Source organism: Oncorhynchus clarkii, chromosome 2, assembly GCF_045791955.1.
Source record: "Oncorhynchus clarkii lewisi isolate Uvic-CL-2024 chromosome 2, UVic_Ocla_1.0, whole genome shotgun sequence".
Taxonomy (NCBI): Eukaryota; Metazoa; Chordata; class Actinopteri; order Salmoniformes; family Salmonidae; genus Oncorhynchus; species Oncorhynchus clarkii.
In genome coordinates, this window is record NC_092148.1 from 24,704,434 (window position 1) to 24,716,132 (window position 11,699).

General features: G+C 43.3%; 1 non-coding gene across 1 annotated transcript; it reads right to left on the reverse strand.

The window, feature by feature from the left end:
• Positions 1-11,480: 11,480 nt before the first annotated feature.
• trnap-agg (transfer RNA proline (anticodon AGG)) lies at positions 11,481-11,552 on the reverse strand. The gene has a single exon. It is a non-coding gene; the product is annotated as a tRNA-Pro (tRNA).
• Positions 11,553-11,699: the final 147 nt, after the last annotated feature.

An 11,699-nucleotide genomic window follows, 5' to 3' on the forward strand; every position in this document is an offset into this window, starting at 1 on the left:
GGGGCCAAGCTTCCTGCCATCCAGGACTTCTATACCAGGCGGTGTCCGAGGAAGGCACTAAAAATGGTCAAAGACTCCAGCCACCCGAGTCATAGACGGTTCTCCTCTGCTACCGCACGGCAAGCGGTACCGGAGCACCAAGTCTAGGTCCAAGAGGCTTCTAAACAGCTTCTACCCACAAGGCATAAGACCCCTAAATAGCTATTCAAATGGCTACCCAGATTATTTACATTCCCCCCCCCCCCATGCTGCTGCTACTCTCTGTTATTATCTATGCATAGCCACTTTAATAACTCTACCGACATGTACATAATTACCTCGACACCGGTGCCCCCCGCACGTTGACACATTGACTCTGTACCGGTTGCCCCTGTACAAAGCTGATTGTTATTTACTGCTGCTCTTTAATTATTTGTTATTCTTACCTCTTACTTTTTCAGGGATTTTCTTACAACTGCATTGTTGGTTAAGGGCTTGTGAGTAAGCACTGTATTCGGCACATGTGACAAATAAAAGTTGATCTAATTGAGAAAGGATGTGAGAGAGAGAGAGAGAGAGAGAGAGAGAGAGAGAGAGAGAGAGAAGTGAATGTGTGTGTGTGTGTGTGTGTGTGTGTTTGCGCAAATGGAAACTTGCATGAATGAAGTCCATAAAGCGCTGGAAGTCTATGAAATGAATGTAAGGTGAAGAAGAGTTCAGGGGTTAATGAGGAATGTTAGAATTCCAGGGGGAGAGAGGGAGAAAGGATGGGGGGAAGAAATCATCCCTCAAGAGAAATATATGTATTTGGAAAAAAGGAGGGGAAAGCCCTCGACTCTGCAGCATCCAAGAAAAGCAACGACTCCCATCCTAAACATGTCCTCTATAACAGTAACCAACACAGCTCCAAGTCTCCTCACACACACGTGCACACACAAACCAGTGTTAAACTGAAGCCCTTTTAGACATGAGAAGGCCAATAATAAAACAAGGGATATATTGTTGAGGTGTGTGTGTGTGTGTGTGTGTGTGTGTGTTCCAGGGAGCACGTGTTTGGATAAGTGTGCTCTCCCATTAATGAATTGCCTGTTGTCTCTTGTCTGCAGCTTGGTCCAGATTTCAGCAGTGTGTTCCTGGCAGGCTAAAAGAGAGCTTCTGTGGTTGACCTGACACAACCTTTGAAGGACACACAGAACCTAACTTACTACACATACAAATACACCCACACGTGTGCACATGCATCCACACAACGATCCAGTGACTGCCATCCAAATAAACCTGCACCAGAACGCCAAGGGTTCCCCTCCACACAGAATGAATCATATTCTACACTTATAGCTCTGTGGTCATTAGAAATTAAAGGGCAGTGAATTAACAAAAAAAAATGAAAAAAGTGTGTGTGGTTTGTGACTAAACTGTCAATGCATATCTGTTACATGTGAAGTATTTGAGCTGCTCATGTGATGTGTAACATGTGACCCCTCCGAAGGTTCCATAAGTCATGTTGCAAGCGGTCCTCTGGAGGATGTGCTCATAGACCCGCTTGAGCTGGTACTGAACCCCATGCTCCACATTACCAGCAGTACCTACGGTAGAGAAAGAGAGAGAGACAGTAGAGCGAGGTAGAGAGAAATAGAGGGAGAGAGAGACAGTAGAGCGAGGTAGAGAGAAATAGAGGGAGAGAGAGACAGTAGAGCGAGGTAGAGAGAAATAGAGGGAGAGAGAGACAGTAGAGTGAGGTAGAGAGTAATAGAGGGAGAGAGAGACAGTAGAGCGAGGTAGAGAGAAATAGAGGGAGAGAGAGACAGTAGAGCGAGGTAGAGAGAAATAGAGGGAGAGAGAGACAGTAGAGTGAGGTAGAGAGAAATAGAGGGAGAGAGAGACAGTAGAGCGAGGTAGAGAGAAATAGAGGGAAAGAGAGACAGTAGAATGAGGTAAAGAGAAATAGAGGGAGAGAGAGACAGTAGAGCGAGGTAGAGAGTAATAGAGGGAGAGAGAGACAGTAGAGCGAGTTAGAGAGAAATAGAGGGAGAGACCCACCCTCCATATTAATATTTATTGTCACATGTCATTGCTATGTCCTATGGTTAAATCTGCAGAGAAAGAACTAGACTAACGGGAGCAAACTGCCATAGTATCAAATCAAAATCAAATCAAATTTGTCACATGCTTCATAAACAACAGGTGTAGACTAACATTGAAATGCTTACTCACAGGCCCTTCCCAACAATGCAGAGAGAAAAATATAGAAAAAATAATAACACGAAGAATAAATACTGTACCAGTAACGAGACAATTTGCAGGGGTATGAATTATTTGAGGTAGATATGTACATAGAGGTAGGGGTAGGCAACATGATAAATAGTAAACAGTTGCAGCAGCATATGTGATGAGTCAAAATAGTTAGTGCAAAGAGGGTAATGCAGATAGTTAACCAAATAACTATACAGACTATTTAGTAGTGTTATGGCTTGGGGGGTTAGAAGCTGTTCAGGGTCCAGTTGGTTCCAGACTTGGTGCAGCGGTACCGCAGAGGTAGCAGAGAAAACAAACAGTCTGTGACTTGGTTGGCTGAAGGTCTTGGATGTCAAGGAGCTTGACCCCAATGATGTACTGGGTCGTACTCACTACCTCTGTAGCGCCTTATGGTCGGATGCCAAGCAGTTGCCATACCAGGCGGTGATGCAGCCAGTCAAGATGCTCTCAATGGTGTAGCAATATAACTTTTGGAGGATCTGAGGGCCAGTCTTCACAGCCACCTGATGGGAAGAGGAGTTGTCATGCCTTCTTCACGACTGTGCTGGTGTGTCTGGACTAGAGGTTGACCGATTAATCGGAATGGCTGATTAATTAGGGACGATTTCAAGTTTTCATAACAATCGGTAATCAGAATTTTTGGACACCGATTATGGCCGATTACATTGCACTCCACGCGGAGACTGCGTGGCAGGCTGACTACCTGTTATGTGAGTGCAGCAAGGAGCCATGATAAGGTGCTAGACATAAACATATGTTAAACATATCTTATAAAAAACAATCAATCTTAACATAATCACTAGTTAACTACACATGGTTGATGATATTACTAGTTTATCTAGCTTGCCCTGCGTTGCATACAATCGATGCGGTGCCTGTTAATTTATCATTGAATCATAGCCTACTTCGCCAAACGGGGGATTTAACAAGCGCATTCGTGAAAAAAGCACTGTCGTTGCACCAATGTGTACCTAACCATAAACATCAATGCCTTTCTTAAAATCAATACACAAGTATATATTTTTAAACCTGCATATTTAGTTAATATTGCCTGCTAACATAGATTTCTTTTAACTAGGGAAATTGTGTCACTTTTCTTGCGCTCTGTGCAACAGAGTCAAGGTATATGCAGCAGTTTGGGCCGCCTGGCTCGTTGCGAACTGTGAAGACTATTTCTTCCTAACAAAGACTTCACCAAACGGGGGATGATTTAACAAAAGCGCATTTGCGAAAAAAGCATAATATTGGCACAAAGATACCTAACCATAAACACCAATGCCTTTCTTAAAATCAATACACAGAAGTATATATTTTTAAACCTGCATATTTAGTTAAAATAAATGAATGTTAGCAGGCAATATTGTGTCACTTCTTTTGCGTTCATTGCACGCAGAGTCAGGGTATATGCAACAGTTTGGGCCGCCTGGCTCGTTGCGAACTAATTTGCCTGAATTTTACGTAATTATGAAATAACATTGAAAGTTGTGCAATGTAACAGGAATATTTAGACTTATGGATACCACCCGTTAGATAAAATACGGAACGGTTCCATATTTCACTGAAAGAATAAACGTTTTGTTTTTTAAATTATAGTTTCCGGATTTGACCATATTAATGACCTAAGGCTCGTATTTCTGTGTGTTATTATGTTATAATTAAGTCTATGATTTGATATTTGATAGAGCAGTCTGACTGAGCAGTGGTAAGCAGCAGCAGGCTCGTAAGCATTCATTCAAACAGCACTTTCGTGCGTTTGCCAGCATCTCTTCGCAATGCTTCAAACATTGCGCTGTTTATGACTTCAAGCCTATCAACTCCCGAGATTAGGCTGGTGTAACCGATGTGAAATGGCTAGCTAGTTAGCGGGGTGCGCGCTAATAGCGTTTCAAACGTCACTCGCTCTGAGACTTGGAGTAGTTGTTCCCCTTGCTCTGCAAGGGCCGCAGCTTTTGTGGAGCGATGAGTAACGCTGCTTTGAGGGTGGCTGTTGTCGATGTGTTCCTGGTTCGAGCCCAGGTAGGAGCGAGAAGAGGGACGGAAGCTATACTGTTACACTGGCAATACTAAAGTGCCTCTAAGAACATCCAATAGTCAAATGTATATGAAATACAAATGGTATAGAGAGAAATAGTCCTATAATTCCTAGAATAACCTCAACCTAAAACTTCTTACCTGGGAATATTGAAGACTATATTGACTATATATTGAAGATGTTCTGAGCAAGGAACTTAAACGTTAGCTTTTTTACATGGCACATATTGTACTTTTACTTTCTTCTCCAACACTTTGTTTTTGCATTATTTAAACCAAATTGAACATGTTTCATTATTTATTTGAGGCTAAATTGATTTGATTGATGTATTATATTAAGTTAAAATAAAAGTGTTCATTCAGTATTGTTGTAACTGTCATTATAACAAATAAATAAATACATTTGAAAAAATGTAAAAATATTTTTTACAAATATTTAAAAATAAATAAATAAAATCATCAGATTAATCGGTATCGGCTTTTTTTGGTCCTCCAATAATCGGTATCGGCGTTGAAAGATCATAATTGGTCGACCTCTAATCTGGACCATGTTAATTCCTGTGGACACCGAGGAACTTAATGCTCTCGACACGCTCCACTACAGTCCCACTGATGTGGAAGTGGACGTGCGCAGCCCACTGTGTCCGATAGTCCAAGATCAGCTCCTTTGTCTTGCCGACATTGAGGGAGAGGTTGTTGTCCTGGCACCATACTGCCAGGTCACTGACTACCTCTCTATAGGCGGTTTCATCGCAGTCGGTTATCAGGCCTACCACCGTCGTGTCGTCAGCAAACTTAATGGTGTTGGAGTTGTGCGTGGCCATGCAGTCGTGGGTGAACAGGGAGTACAGGAGGGGACTAACCACGCACATCTGAAGAGCTTGGCGGATGTGTTGTTGCCTACCCTCACCACTTGGGGACGGCAAATCAGGAAGTCCAGGATCCAGTTGCAGAGGGAGATGTTCAGTCCCGGGGTCCTGAGCTTAGTGATGAGCTTGGAAAGCACTATAGTGTTGAACTCTGAGTTCCTGTTGTCCAGGTGGGAGAGGGCAGTGTGGAGTGCAATAGAGATTGTGTCATCTGTGGATCTGTTGGGGCGGTATGCAAATTGGAGTGGTTCTAGGGTTTCTGGGATAATGGTGTTGATGTGAGCCATGACCTTTCCAAGCATTTCATGGCTACAGATGTGATTGCTACGGGGACACAGTCATTAGGACAGGTTACCTTGGCATTCTTGGGCACAGGGACTATGTTGGTTTGCTTGAAACATGTAGGTATTACACACTGGGTCAGGGAAAGGTTGAAAATGTCAGTGAAAACACCCGCCAGCTTGTCAGCGCATGCTCTGAGTACGTGTCCTGGTAATCTGTCTGACCCCGCAGCCTTATGAATGGTAACCTGTTTAAAGGTCCTACTCACATCGGCTAAGGAGTGCCAGATCACACAGTTGTCCAGAACTGCTGCTGATCTTATGCATGGTTCAGTGTTGTTTGCCTCGGAGCGAGCACAGAAGGCATTTAGCTTGTCTGGTAGGCTCGTGCCACTGGGCAGCTCGCAGTTGGGTTTTCCCTTTGTAATCCGTGATAGTTTGCAAGCCCTGCCACATCCGACGAGCGTCACAGCCGGCCTAGTAGGATTCAATCTTAGTCCTGTTTTGATTCATTGCTTGTTTGATTGATCGTCAGAGGTCGTAACATGATTTCTTATATACGTGTCCGGATTAGTGTCCCGCACCTTGAAAGCGGCAGCCCTGGCCTTTAGCTCAGTGTGGATGTTGCCTGTAACCCATTACTTTTGGTTGGGATATGTACAGGTCATACCGTCACTGTGGGGACGATGTGCTAAATGTGATAAACTCCTCAATGGTATCAGATGAATCCCGGAACATATTTCAGTGTGTAGTAGTCCATCAATGTGGTGTGACATGCATATTACAGCCAATGTTGAAATGTGTGGTATTACCTGAGACGGAGTACACAGACAGTCTTCTGGGGTGCAGCACAGCCAGATGAAGCAGATCTGAATACCTGCAGAGTTAATTCAATTACTGCGAAGAACAGATGCCCAAAATCACCAATGAAAACATACAGGACAATACTGACATAAGAGTATATCAGTATAGATATAATGAAGTATATCCTAATGGTAAAGGTTAGGATTGGGGGGGTAGTCATACCTGGCCCTAAATTTGTATTCTGGGGGCAACTGCTACTTCAAGCACAAGTTGTGAACGGATAAATATAATACAATATGCATAGGAAAAAGTGACAAATCTGTTTGATGTAAATCTATGGTTTAAACATGTGTTCTACAGCTTTGCGGAGGAACACGTCTGTCATCAACCCTGCTGTAATGTTTACGGAGGAAAAACAACTAAAAATGAAGCCTAGGTGATTTCTTCTTTACTCAAAACCACAGCGCCCACTGTCGATGAGAACACATTTCACCATCTCCCGCCCCACTGCTCTAGAGACAAAATGTACAATGTGTTTCTCTGTTTAGGGAACACTCAATGGTCATTCAAAATGCTAACCGAAACCAGCTACCCAAAACATACAGTAACATAAAATGTCAGCAAACAGATGAAGGAATCCTTTGATTCATACATCCCTTTTGTGGGCAAAACTTTTGGAAAATGCCCGGCTTTTCCAGGAAGCCTGTCTCTCCAGGAGGTCCCTGTGCACCCAGGAATGGACCACCGTGATGACATGTCCCAACATTCCAGTCTTCCCTCATCATTCCATTCCTCCCTTTCTCTCCATCTTTCTCCTCCTATTCCCCTCTTTCTCCTCTTACTTGAATCGTTTTGGCCACGGGGAGAGCAGAGGAGGCAATGGCGGTTTCAGTCTAGCGCTTGACATTTTTTGTTCAAAATATTAGAGTATTTACTCAACCTGTATTTGGCAAGTTAAAGTGCTTGAGAACAAATTTCCTTTAACAACATCTTAAAATGGGACCCTGGGGTGTTTCCAGCTATGTGCTGGTAACTTGGTGGTTAGCCTAAAGTAGTGGAGCCAGCCAAGTTTGAGACTAGGTGGTTGATATAGTATGATAAATCACATGGAGAGAGCTGAATTCATGACATGGTGGTCAGGATTTACTGGAAGCAGATTAAGACAAGAACAAAGTTGAAGTCAATGCCAAAGGTTCATGAACTCCATTGATGTCTACTCAGTGGATAAACGAACAGCATGACAGCAACTACCTCTTGACTTTGTGGTACAGGGTCAGGAACATGGTCAGCAAGGTCATGTGATCAGGAAAAACCTTTGGCCCTTGAAGCTAATGTGTGTTTAGGACTGGGTGGGAAGCAACAGGAAAAGCCATTGTCTCCCAACACATGACATCATCATTCCTGTGCAACTCTATTCCTTCGGTGCAGTGATGTAGGACAATGAGAGTAGAGAATTCCATTAGTGACGTGGTACTTTAAGATTCTAAGTAGGGCTATGTTGAGTTAACGCCACGATTGCCCATTTGACCTGCAATTCCAGGTCACACTTCTGAGTGCCAGAATACCAGAGAGGGGGGAGGAGAAAAGGCATTATTAACACAATGACTGAGTGACCTTTATTTAACTAGGCAAGTCAGTTAAGAACAAATTCTTATTTACAATGACGGCCTACACCGGCCAAACTCGGACGACGTTGGGCCAATTGTGTGCCGCCCTATGGGACTCCCAATCACGGCCGGTTGTGATACAGCCTGGATTGCTTACAGTCAGTGATAGCATCATAAGCATACATCCCAGAGAAGCAGGTGCATGTAGCATACTATTTGAGCAGCAGGTGCATGTAGCATACTATTTGAGCAGCAGGTGCATGTAGCATACTGTTTGAGCAGTAGGTGCATGTAGCATACTATTTGAGAAGCAGGTGCATGTAGCATACTATTTGAGCAGCAGGTGCATGTAGCATACTATTTGAGCAGTAGGTGCATGTAGCATACTATTTGAGCAGCAGGTGCATGTAGCATACTATTTGAGCAGCAGGTGCATGTAACATACTATTTGAGCAGCAGGTGCCTGTAGCATACTATTTGAGCAGCAGGTGCATGTAGCATACTATTTGAGCAGCAGGTGCATGTAGCATACTATTTGAGCAGCAGGTGCATGTAGCATACTATTTGAGCAGCAGGTGCATGTAGCATACTATTTGAGCAGCAGGTACATGTAGCATACTATTTGAGCAGCAGGTACATGTAGCATACTATTTGAGCAGCAGGTGCATGTAGCATACTATTTGAGCAGTAGGTGGGTGTGCCCTGGTACTTACAAGGAAAACCTGCCCACTTCAACCTGGATGACGGGGTCTCTGAGCTGCACCTCCAGTAGCTGGCTGTGGGCCAGGCTCTCCAGGCTTGGCAGGGTGGGGGGAGAAGACCCGCAGCATGCCCATGTAGTTGCCCACTATCTTATCTACAGGATATACTTCCTCAGCTTAGACATTGTGGTATGGTCTCATATTGCTCCCTTCGTTGTACAAAACATTAAGAAAACCTGTTCTTTCCATGACAGACAGACCAGGTGAATCCAGGTGAAAGATATGATCCCTTTTTGATGTCACTTGTTAAATCCACTTCAATCAGTGTAGATGAAGGGGAGGAGACAGTTTAAAGAAGGAGTTTTAAGCCTTGACACAATTGAGACATAAATTGTGTATGTGTGAATGGGCAAGACAAAAGATTTAAGTGCCTTTGAACAGGGTATGGTAGTAGGTGCCAGGCACACCGGTTTGTGTCAAGAACTGCAATACTGCTGGGTTTTTCACACTCAACAGTTCCCTGTGTGTATCAAGAATAGTCCACCATACAAGGTGTCGAAAGCGTTGTCATCTTGACAACTCTGGGAAGCATTGGATTCAACATGGGCCAGCATCCCAGTGGAATGCTTTCGACACCTTGTAGAGTCCATGCCCCGATGAATTGAGGCTGTTCTGAGGGCAAAGAGGGGGGTGCAACTCAATATTAGGAAGGTGTTCTTAATGTTTTGTACACTCAGTGTATGTGCTTTATATCGAGAGGGCAAATGGTATGTTTTAAACATGGTAATAAAGATCCAAGAAGTTAAGTCAATCAGTAAGTCAATCAGACAGTTAACAAATCTGATTTGTGCATGTAAATAGACTATGGTACAAGGGGCACTTTCACTCTCATTGTTTGTTTTTTGGTCGATTAGTGAACAGTGTCTTTGTAGTGCAGAGTGCAGTCAGACACACCACAACCCCACACCTTCTCACCATGTCCGCTGTTGTCCACATCTCTGACACACAGGCATCCCTGGTCAAACTCCTCCCCCAGCACCGCAGCTCACCAATCACACGCCTTGAACATGCTACTGCAGAGGAGACAGACAGACAGACACTGAGGGTCATTTCGCCGCTCTAGTGGACACCATAATACTGCTTGTCAGTCTTCCACACGTGACTGACACTCATCATAATGGACAGGTGAAAGCAATATGGCTGATACCTGCTGTTTGTCTACCCCACTTGGAACCAAATGGAAAGATGAAACGATTGGAAGAGTTGGCTTTCATGTATTCCACCTAGTCTCCTTTATGGCATGATCTTTCTAAGCCTACTTTAACTCACTCTAAGTGTAATGGGTGCCAGCCTCAGATTTGTAGTGCTTTATCAAGCTAGCGTGTGTGTGTCTGGTAATTCACTGATCATCTGCTTTTATTTCAGGGGATTAGCGCCGACCTCTTACTGTAGACCTATATTAGGCTACATGCTGATGTTTCTTTGACTCCGGAACCCAGAGGGAGGTTTGGACAGTGGTCTGTATGTGACACTGACCGTAAACCCATGTTACACTAACCAATGACAGCTGAGTCACATGATCAGGGATTGTATCAGAGCATGGGCCAAGCAGATTTCCTCATTGTCAACTGCTGAGCAGGTGGAATGGACAGCTAATCCAGAGAGAATCCCTTCCCCCCCCCCTCTACACCAAGACCATATATAACCATTCAAATGATAGCCCAATTATTTCGATTTTGAAAGATTACACAAGTGGAATATATGCCTATAGCCTTATACCACCTGCCTACTTGACTCTATCACGGCCAAGACCTTTGAGCAGACCCTTTTCATCTATTGACAGACAGTAAAGCACAGCCAACATTCTGCAATCAACCACATCATAATTCAACATTATCCAGGTGTGCCATGCATATCAGCAGAGCTCCGACTCCATTTCATTAGAGGTGAATAGAATGATTTCCACATAACTAGCTAGATCTAACCTTAGTATCTAGCTAGCAACATCAACATGCATAATCTGTTGATTAAGCTAGCTAGTAAGGGTTGCGGCAAGCATTGTCCATGTGTTGAACAATTGTTATAAACAGAACAAAAACAAACTAAACTGGACGACGTACATGATTCTCTATAGGTAGCAAACTAGCCAGCCAGGAAACACCTCGAGCGAAGTTAGTTAACGTTAGCTGACTAATTAACGCTGGCTGTGCTTGTGCCTGGCTTGGAGGCTAACAAGCGTCTAGTTTCAACATTCAAGCGACATATGCAAATTCTAAACGTGCCTCCTTTTACCTCTAACAAAACGAGCCTGTCTGTGGTTCGCAGTTCAGATTTTTTTAAATCACATTTTACGTGTGCCTCATCAACTTGCTTGAAGCCTGTTGTCATAGCAGTGACACTAACGATGGACTTTAGTACTTGCGCGCATGATCAGAAACGCACAAACCCACAGATTTATGGGAAACTGAGTTTTTATTCTCCACAGACGTTCTTGTCTGGTGCACGAGATTACAGACGTTCAGGTAAACGGAGGTTAAATGGTCTCAATCTAATCACATGCGATTGCACATTAAACATGTCACTCAACATCTTTTATAATAACCGTTAATTGCTTGAGGCATATTTCTTATTTCTCGTGTTTTTTTTCTTCTATTTTTACATTATTGCACTGTTGGGTATTGAGTTTGCAAGAAAGGAATTTCGCTGTACTTGTTTGTGTGACATTTAAATTTGAGGGTAATATAGCAATTAAATGGAACATCCAATATTATTTGGAATGGAAGCTGTATTATAAGCATATACTTGCAACCAAATTCACAATAATCTGCCTTGTGCATAATGGAACTCAGTGATTTCTTGTAGTTCCTTAATGTTTTACACGTTAGTGTTTTTATTACACTGTTATCACAATAACTTGTGTCAGTCATTCAGTTTCGTATTTTAGTAAAAGTAGGGCTCGTCCGGGATTTGAACCCGGGACCTCTCGCACCCTAAGCGAGAATCATACCCCTAGACCAACGAGCCAGATGAATAAAATACAAAACAGCCAAGAACAAGTATGCCACGTAAGTATGGATTTTACAGACAGGTCTTTTGGTACTGCAGTGAAATGTTATATTTAACTGGACTTTGTCGTGCTCTAGAGGTCCATGTTGGTATTACATCTTGCTT